The sequence below is a fragment of the Suncus etruscus genome, chromosome 13 (assembly GCF_024139225.1).
Source record: "Suncus etruscus isolate mSunEtr1 chromosome 13, mSunEtr1.pri.cur, whole genome shotgun sequence".
NCBI lineage: Eukaryota > Metazoa > Chordata > Mammalia > Eulipotyphla > Soricidae > Suncus > Suncus etruscus.
Window position 1 is genome coordinate 10,074,616 of NC_064860.1, and position 10,385 is coordinate 10,085,000.

The 10,385-nt window shown below is 34.9% G+C and overlaps 1 non-coding gene across 1 annotated transcript; it reads left to right on the forward strand.

Annotated features, from left to right (window-relative positions):
• The first annotated feature begins 9,785 nt into the window (after positions 1-9,785).
• Positions 9,786-9,892, forward strand: LOC126026682 (U6 spliceosomal RNA). The gene has a single exon (XR_007501905.1). It is a non-coding gene; the product is annotated as a U6 spliceosomal RNA (small nuclear RNA).
• Positions 9,893-10,385: the final 493 nt, after the last annotated feature.

Consider the following 10,385-nt stretch of genomic DNA (forward strand, 5'->3'; position numbering starts at 1 on the left):
GATTCCAGACCCAGAGAAAATGAGGTAGTCATCATGCATTGGTTAAAGTCACTATATTTTAGGATTGGAGAGATAGTATAGTAGGCAAGGCAATTGTCTGTGTGGGCTGTGGCTGTGGTTCAAAATCTTCATTACCACTAATTTTTAAAATAATTTAATATAATTATCTAATATGCCTACTACACAAAAAATGGCAAATGCCAGAGTTAAGTGTTTGAAGTAGCCTTGCACCTTTGTACAGAGGGACCATTTAAACTGGATCTGCTGCAGCCATGAACTGTCCTGCCTGCTCAGAACAGCTCCAGACAGAATGCCATCTGAGGTGAGCTGACCCCAACCACAAAGAGAGGAGACAGAGGAGCTCTACTGCTCTGCTTTGCTTCCTGGCCACAGACATCTCCTAGTCAAAGAACCCCAGTACAACAAGTAGAAACCACAACACTACTAGCATTACGATGGGGAAACAAAGCAGGCCTCCAATATATATAGTGAATGAAAATGGCAGCCCCAAAAGTGCCGATCATTTATTTAGCCTCTCAGATAAGGAGTTTAGGGAAGCAATACGGAGGATCTTCATAGAACTCAAGAAAGCATTGAAAGAACTGAATGGACCACAAATAAGAATCAAGAGGATATGAAAATAGAAACAAAAAAAAAAAAAACTCCAAACTTAAAAAACAGGACTGAAAAACTTGGTAGGTAAAATGAAAACCTCACCAGAAAGCCTCTCCCAAAGAATAACAGCAGCTGAAGACCGAATCAGCAAGCTGGAAGATGAGATGCAAAACAACTCCATACAATAGAAAAGAATGGAAAGGAGCCTTAAAACAAATAATCAGACAATGAAAAAAAATCTCAAAGAATGTGAATAGATGAAAATAGAAGTCTTCTATACACTGAAGAGAAATAACATAAGAATCATTGGAGTCCCAGAGACTCAGGAAGAAGGGAAGAATCAATAGTCAACGACATCATTTCAGAAAAACTCTCAGAACTAAAGACTACATGCAACCAAATAATGTATGCCCAAAGAGTACCAGCTAAAAGAGACTTGAAGAAAAGCACCTCAAGACACACCCTGGTCAAAATGATGAACCCCACAGACAGAGATAGACTACTGAACGCAGTAAGATCAATAAAGGAAATTACAGTCAAAGGAGCATCCTTAAAAGTTACAGCAGACCTGCCACACGAAATCCTCAAGGTCAGAAGCAGTGGGGAGAAATAGTGACAAAATTCAATGAAATATGTCTTCCTTAACCCAATGTAAATTGAAGTATATGTACTTTATATTATTTACATACTAGATGTGGAAATCATGCAGAAGAGTTTAGTCATTGGCCATTCTTATGGCATGAGAATTATGGTCAATAAATGTGAGTCTGTTTTTATTGCCCTATGTTATTATTAGGTTTGGTGTAAATAAGCCATTGTTTTACCATATAAAGCAAATGGGCATTTAGAGGCTATATGGTGCTTATCAGTTTATGCCTACAACATTATGTCAATTCTTTCCATTTCCACACCTATAAGATAAATGATGTGACTATGGTTAGATAATTTTTACCATTTTAGTATATTTTCCAAATAAAATTGTTTCAGAACATGGCTTAACTACAAAGACTGAACCTAGTCTAGGAAATCTTGGACATCTTGGACATTGATTTCATGGAGGAATCATTTCACAAGTTTGATTTAAATAAAAGAAAAATGGGTGGACTACATTCTTAAGCATGAATCTATTTTGCCTCTTGAGACTTTGTGGATGTTTGGGCACTAATGTAATAGCAAATATATTTATATGTCTAAAAGAATGTTACATGTCCATGAGTCATTATGTCCATCATTACAGGGCTGGTAGCTGGCAGGAAGTTGTATACATTTCCAGAGAATAAAATTGACATCAGAATAGGTGGGGGTCAATGAAAAATTCAATATAATATAAACATTGCATTTCTAAACAATTTACAAGGTCATCCCCACCCTACATTAAAAATTAAATCTATCCAAAGTTTTTCTGTTTCTTTTTTTTTTTTTTTTTTTGCATATTTCTTGGTTGTTTTCAGCCTTTTCAGTTCAATTTATCTCTGAAGTTTGTGGGAAAGAAAGCATAAAATGAATAGACAGTCTTTGAAATTTATCTATAGGATTTTAATTCAAGTTCATTCACTCTGTTTTAGTTTATTTTAAAGTAGGAATAATCTTAGGCCAGATTTTCTTTAAGGTTATATTTCTTCTCATAGATAGATAGAATTATCCATATTGAAAGAACTTACTCCTGTCAGTCTTCTTCTGGGAGTATAAAAACACTTATAGACAGGAACACTATCACCAGTTCACTAAAATTTGCTCCAAGATTTTTTATTATCATAATTTCTCTCACATTGATATCCTGCAAACAGGTTATAATATTCATAGAAAACACAAACTCAATGTCAAATGTTGGGAGACTATTCTACAAACAACCCCCCCCTCCTGAAAAAGGTGGTCATACTAGTTTCAGGTGACTTAGAACTTAAGGCTTAAAAAAGATATATTGTGAAGGTCATTTCTTTTTTTATAAGGTAATTTCTTAATGATATAGGAATATACATGTTAGAAGAATTCATACTCATAAATAAATCTAATGAAGTATGAGCAAAGAACTTAAAAGAACTATTCTTAGACTTGAAGAAAAATATTGATAGCACCACATAGTAGTTGAAGACTTTATCTCTCCATCTCATACATCAATTAGACTAAAGCAAACTTGTTCTAAAGAAAGAAGTGGAAAAGATATTGGGCTTTTCATTCTCAAATGGCCAAATAACACATTCTACTCTAGTGTGCACAAGAATTTCTCCAAGACAGACCACATGTAATAATAGAAAAACACACCTAAGCAAAATTAAGAGGATAGAAATAATGTAAATTATCTTTCAGACCATAATGCACTGAAAAATAGAAGTCAATAATAAACAAAAATAGAAAAATATGTCAAATTTCAAGAAATAAAAACCTTATTACTGAAAAACCAGCATGTCCAGGAGGAAATAAAAAGATTCCTGGAAACAAATGAGAATGGGACACTACCTTTAGAACTTGTGGAAGACAAAAAAAGTAGTTTTGAGAAGGAAGTTCATAGCTCTGTAAGTCTTCATTAGAACTTAAGGAAGTGTCCATATAAATAACTTGACTGCAGGCTGAAGTGGTGGAACAGAGCAGTAAGGCGTTTGCCTTGCATGTGCTAGCAGTTTGATCCCCTGGAATCCCAAATGGTCCCCCAAGCCAGGTGCGATTTCCAAGGACATTGCCAGGAGGAACCCCTGAGCATCACTGGGTGAGGCTCAAAAATCCCCCCCAAAAAAAACAGAAAGATTGGGGTCAAAGAGATAGCACAGTGGTAGGGCATTTGCCTTGCACACAGTCAACCCAGGACAGACCTGGGTTGGATTCCCAGCATCCCATATGGACCCCCGATCCAGGAGCAATTTCTGAGTGCATAGCCAGGAGTAACCCCTGAGCGCCTCTGAATGTGACCCCCAAAACAAAACAAAACAAAACAAAACATCCTGTAAGAGGACCAACAAAAGAACCACAAAGAAGTTATGAGGGAAAAAAAATTAAAAATAAAACTTAGAGCAAAAATTAATGAGCTGGAATCAAATAAAATGATCCAAAGGATCAAAGAAACTAAGAGATGATTCTTTAAAAATATAAAATAAAAACAAAAGCAAAAAAAAAACAAACACTACCAAGACTCAAAAAAAAGAGAAAGTTAACCTTAATAAGGTGTATCAAAAATAAAAGGAGGAGGGCTGGAACAGTGGCACAATGGTAGGGCATCTGCCTTGCTCTCGGCTGACCTAGGATGGACTGTGGTTCACTCCCCTGGTGTCCCATGTGATCTGCCAAGCCAGGAGTGATTTCTGAGAGCATAGCCAGGAGTATACTATCTCTAAGCGTTACCAGGTGTGGCCACAAATCAACAGAAACTAAAAGTGGAAAGTCACAAAAGATACCACAGAAATTCAAAGAATCATCAGAAATTACTCAGAGAATCTTTATGCTAAAAATGAAAGAACCTAGTAGAAATACAAAATTAATGGACTCCTATAACCTTCCAAAGCAGAACCAAGAAGATATGCAACACCTAAACAGAAAAATTACTTTCAAAGAAATCAAAATGGTAACCAAAATTCTACCCAAATACAAAAACTGGTTAGATAGAATCACTGTTGAGTTCTCAAACATCTAAAAAAGATCTACCACTAATCTGGTAAATGTTGTTCCAGAAAATTGAAGAAATCAAAACACTCCCAAACAGTTTCTATGAAGCAAACATAACCCTTATGCCAAGAACAGACAAACACCAAAACAAAAGAGAAATAAAGGCTGAAGAATACAGAGGCAACAACAAAGATCCTCAACAAAAGAACAAAACAGTACACCAAAAATAGCATGTACCATGACCAAGTAAGATTCATCATGGGGATGCAAGGATAGTTTAACATACACAAGTCAATAAACATAATACACCATATCAAATAGATGCAGAGAAAGCATTTGACAAGATCAAGCACCTATTCATGATTTCTTACAAAAAAAAAAAACTCTCAATAAATAGGGATTGAAGACACTTTTCTCAATATAGTCAAAGTCATTTACCAGAATCCAATGACAAGCATACTCAATTGAGAAAAAAAATTTTTTTCTTTCTAAGATCTGGCATAATACATTGCCCGCTCTCATAACTTCTATTCAATATAGTACTGAAAGTATTTTCCATAGCAATTAAACAAGAAAAAGATACCAAAAGCATCCAGATTAAAAAGGAAGAAGTCAAGCTCTCACTGTTTGTGGATGACATGACACTACATTTAGAAAACCTTAACAATTACAAATAAGCTTCTATAAATAATAGAATTGAATATTAAAGTACACAAAAGCCAGTGAATTTTCTATATAAAAATAATGAAAGGGAAAATATATTTTTAAAATTTATATTCACACTTTTTCTTAGAGTATCACATACCTTAGGATCAACTTATCTAAATAGGTTAAAGATCTATACAAAGAAAACTATAAATGCTACTTCAAAAAGTAAAAGAGAACACAAAGAAATGGAAAAACATCTTCTCACTGATTGAGAGGTTTAACATCATTAAAATGCTTTCTGAAGCATTGTACAGTTTTATTGTAGTCCATATAAGAGTACACATGATATTATTTCAAAAATTAGATCAAAAACTTTTCTTTTTTGGGGGGCACACCTGGTGAAGCTCAGGGGATACTCCTGGCTTGCGCTCAGAAATCACTCCCAGTTTGGGGGACCATATGGGATGCTGGGGGATCGAACCAAGGTCCGTCCTAGGCTAGCACTGGCAAGGCAGGCAGATGGCTTACCATTCTGTGCCATTGCTCCTCCCCACCTCGAAAAATTTTTAATTCATTTGAAACTCCCCAAATAACTAAAAACAACCCTTGGAGAAAAGGAAGATAGATGGCACCACTTTTCCCAATTTTACCAACTGTATCATTGAGTGGTAGTCATTAAAATAGCATGTTATTGAATAAAGACATGGTTTGAATAAAGATTTAGTAAATACAAATACATATCAGATCAATGAAATATAGTGAATATCCTGAAACAAACTCTCAATTAAAACATCAGTTAACATTTGATAAAGGAGCAAGAAATATTAAGTGATATAATTAACACCTCTTCAGTAAGTGATATTGGAAAAACTGGTCAGCTATATGTCAAAAAAAAAAAAATACTCAAACCTAATCTAATGAACTACACAAGGGTCAAATAAAAATGGATTAAGGACGTTGATCCAGTTTCAAGGTCTTCAAGACTTCGGAACTGAGTCCATAAGATATTTAGAGATTTTTTCCATAAGAGGAACTCTTCATAATATTGAAGTTAAATACATTTTCAAAAATGAAATACCACTGATCAAGCAAGTGAAAAAAAATAAAAAGATGGGACTATAAATCTTCCGTACCTCTAAGGAAATTGGGTGGTGAAGATTAATTCCTGCACAGTGACCATCAAGTGGGACTCGAGTTAGTTTAACTGCTTAGCGGAGCCAGTAAGATATGTGTCTGCACTGTGAAGTGAAGGGAGCTCAGAGAAGTTTGCATAAGTCCTAAACTCACCACCTATCATTTCCTGGGTGACCAAATTGATTAAGTAGAAAGTTAGTAGAATTCTCTCTCAAGACTATTAGCTTTGTTCCATGTTCCGTATCATATAAATCACCAGCAATATAATCTTGATTTTTTCTTCACAGTTTAACCAAAAACAAGGTCTATACTAAGTTCTCAGAGTTCCAGTGGCTAAGTATAAGATTAAAGCCCAACAAGAAATTCTGATATACCCAAAGTAAAATACAATCTTAAACTTTGGGGGAAAATATAGGTATATACTCATATTTGTAAAAAGAAAATATTTTAAATAAATATAAATGTTGTTCATAAATAATAAAAAGGAAAATGGATTCAGTAATTTTTCTCTTATTTCTTGAGTAATTAGCATTTGTATAAATTTTTATATTCCTGTGTTTCTTAATAGAACAACAATAATATCTTAAAGCCTCGCAGCAAATCCTATGTGCAAAGTCTAAATAAATTATTGTTTTCTGACAACTTCACTAAAATCAAGTGAATAGAAAAATTAGTGAAATATTCTTAGTTTCTAGGAACATTTTTGATAAACAAGATGACCTACAGTGGTGAATTTTCCCATGGCTTCTAATTCAAGTACTCTTCTATTGTTGTGAATATCTTTGTACTTGTTAAACCACATTCCTTTGCTATTGCCTCAGAACAATATTATTGCCATAACAACTAGCCTAAACACATTGACACTATTAGAACAAAGACAGAATATAAATTAAAACCTTATGTCAAAAAGTTCCCAGAATATGTGCCTAGGTAGTTTACTTGTAAAGATTCCACCAATTCAGGATCCTGAGAGTCTTCAAAAGAGAAAAATTTACTTTATATGTTCTGACTCACAACTGTCTTGGGACTAATTTTATCTAAAATTTTAAGAAAAGATGGCTAGAGCAATAGTGATAGAACACTTGCCTACTATGTACCTGGAATCAGACCCTTTTTTTGTTCCCAGAGCCATGGCAGAAATTATCGCTGTGTAGAGAGCAAGGAGTAAGAAGCCCTAAGCATTGCCTAGTGTGAATAATAATAATAATAATAATAATAATAATAACAATAACAATAATAATTTGGAAACCAGCCATTCTCTTTATTCAGGTTACACTTAAGAAAAAAATCAAATCACACAACTTCTATTTGAGATAACTGGTTAGGGCTTAAAAAGAAAACAATGAGTCCTTTAGATTACTTTCTAGACCAATATGTATAAGATATGGGCCAAGATGCTATAGCTAACAGATCTAATACACCAATGTCTCAAACAAAAGACATGTAAATTCTTTATCCATATGCCACTTTGGAAGGAGATAGCTTTGTTCCCAAGATCTAACTCAGTGGTTAGGTTAATTCTGTCGTGTTGTTTTGCCCCAGTTGCTCTAACCTCAAATTTTGCCTCAATATTTCTTCAGTCAAAAATTATCAAGAACGTTTAAAAAAATATGGGGGCCGGAGAGATAGCATGGAGGTAAGGCATTTGCCTTTCATGCAGGAGGTCATCAGTTCTAATCCCAGCACCCCATATGGTCCCCCGTGCCTGCCAAGAGCAATTTCGGAGCGTGGAGCCAGGAATAACCCCTGAGCACTGCCGGGTGTGACCCAAAAACCACAACAACAACAAAAAAATTGACATAGGGCACAAGTAGAGCACAGTAGGTAGGGTGTTTGCCTTGAATGCACCTGACCCAGGTTTGATCCCCATCATCTCATCTGGTCCTCCAAGCATGACCAGAAGTAATTCCTGAGTATAGCTAGGAATAACCCCTGACACCACTAGGTGTGACTCCAAAACAAACAAAAATATATACAAACAAAATACACTGGTTTATATGATTAGCATATATATTGATATAATTTTTAAATTTAGAAATAAAAATTAATAAGGCATTTTTTAACTTGATTGATTGATTTTCGGGCCACACCCAGTGGCACTCAGGGGCTACTCCTGGATCTGTACTCAGAAATCATCATGGCAGGCGGGGGGCCCATGTGGGATTCTGGAAATTGAACAGGATCCCTCTACTAAAGCATTTTTCAAACTATGATAAATCCAATGCTAATATGACTAGCTTTTTACATAAAAAAGATCAGAACTTCAAACACTGGGGGAAAATGGAGCAATTTGACATTTATCTAATTGTACCTTAATCTTACCCTAAAAATAACATTTTAAAATAATTATCATTATGTAATGCTTTTATATTCAATCTAAATCACTATATTGTTTTAAAATATGTGAATAGGACCAAGTTTCACACAACTCTGTAACTGGGAAAAAGAGGAACACATTAATAACCTTTTCAGCTCATCATATTCTTGCATACTAAGCCAAAATTCAAATGGTAAGTTAAACATTTTACAAAAACTTACCTTATTTCCAATTTGTAATTTGAAACCTTATCGATAAAATTATTGATATGTTACATTAAAAATCTATTGGCACAGTGACAAATGCATAACTGGTAATATCCAAATTTATCAAATAAATAAGAAAAACATATTTCCAATGAATCTTTTATGTGGCATGGTTTCATTACATTATCTGTAAGTTTTTCCTAAATTATTGCTTTGTTGAGCTAACGCGGGACATACAGGTGGTGTTGACATATTCTATTATACAATGTCAGAGAAATAACCTGGGAAGATGGCTCAGAGACCTGAACACATGCTTTATATGGGAAGGTCTGGGTTCCATCCCCAGAACTATATAGTTTTCGAATACAGCCAGGAAAAAAAAAAACCCTGAGCACCATGCCAGAGAAATGCATACATATGATGTATATCAGAAAATCATGTTCATTGATATCCCCACTGATGTCATCAAAAAAGTTTGTACATATTCAGGTGTTGCCAATTTCATGGTGTCAGATTTATACTTCATGAAATTAATATTTTTACTTGAAATCACATTTTATTACAGCCAATAAACAGCTGTTCATTTTTTCCTTTGAAATGACCGGCCAATTTTCAAGCAAACCCATGCCAAATATTTGAATAAACTAGTTAATCATTATTTAAAGAAAGTTGGGGTTCTTTGAAAACCTTGAATCACTCCACTCATAGGATTTTCTGTGACTTGTTTCTGTGGCATCACAGTTGTTTATGCAGACTTTCTACTTTTTTACCTGCAATATCAAAAAGACATGTTCTCTGCCACTAGGATTGAATTAAATTATTTGTGGTACTTAAAGACGGTGTTAACTGAAGCTGGTATCCTGTTTATGGTACTTTTAAGGCCATGGTTAAGCTTGGATGTACCACTTTGATTCATATATGATACTAGCAATTTTACCTACCATTCATTTTATTCATAATAATACAAGTACAAAACAGTTTAAAATTATATCAGGAAAAATTATATCTGAATATAATTAGTAGTTTCTTCCTCACAGACTCCCTTCAAGGGGCTTCTGAGAATCTCCAAATACCTGTGAAGAAAACACAAGTGGAGAACCATTGTATTCACAATGATTCATTCCCCAAGAGATGAAGTTATTATCATTGATTTGGTTGATTTTCTCCAAGAAAGAGGCTTTTCCTAGACAACCATCGCATATAAAAGAAAGGTTAAAGGGTTTGGGGATCTCATTAGCAATCAACCACACTTGCCTGTTTACAATAAAGCAGTGTTCGCTTTGATAACACATATACTAAAATTGGAAAGATACAGAGAAGATTAGCATGGCCCCTGTGCAAGGATGATATGCAAATTCGTGAAGCGTTTCATATTTAAAGTAAATAAAAGAAAACAGCAGGACCAAAATGGAGTCTTTTTCTGCTGCCTTTGGTATAGCATTACCTAATTTCCTTTGCCTGGTCCTTTAGGGACTGTATATAAGATAATTACAAAGATCATTATATATATTTGATTTATACAAGTATACTTCTGCCATAGGTTGAAGACACTCTGTAGCCAGACACTGGTGCCCCATGAAGTCCAGAGGCCCCACAGTGTTCATGTGTCCAGTATCCTATGTCCCAAGGCCTATGTCCCATGAAGTCTATTCATAATGCCCAAGGATCGGGTGTTTGCTGTCTGCTGGTTTTGCTCTATGCTATGCCTCTCCCTGCAGGTGTTTACTATTATTGGCCCCATTGGGTTCTTCTTGATTCTCCATCCCCACAACTCTGAAGTTTTCTTCTCCTTTCTGCCATCTTTCTGTATGCCAGGGTGGATCCCAAAGAGATAGCTACCAGCCTTGTGCCCTTCTTTATTTCTTGTTTGT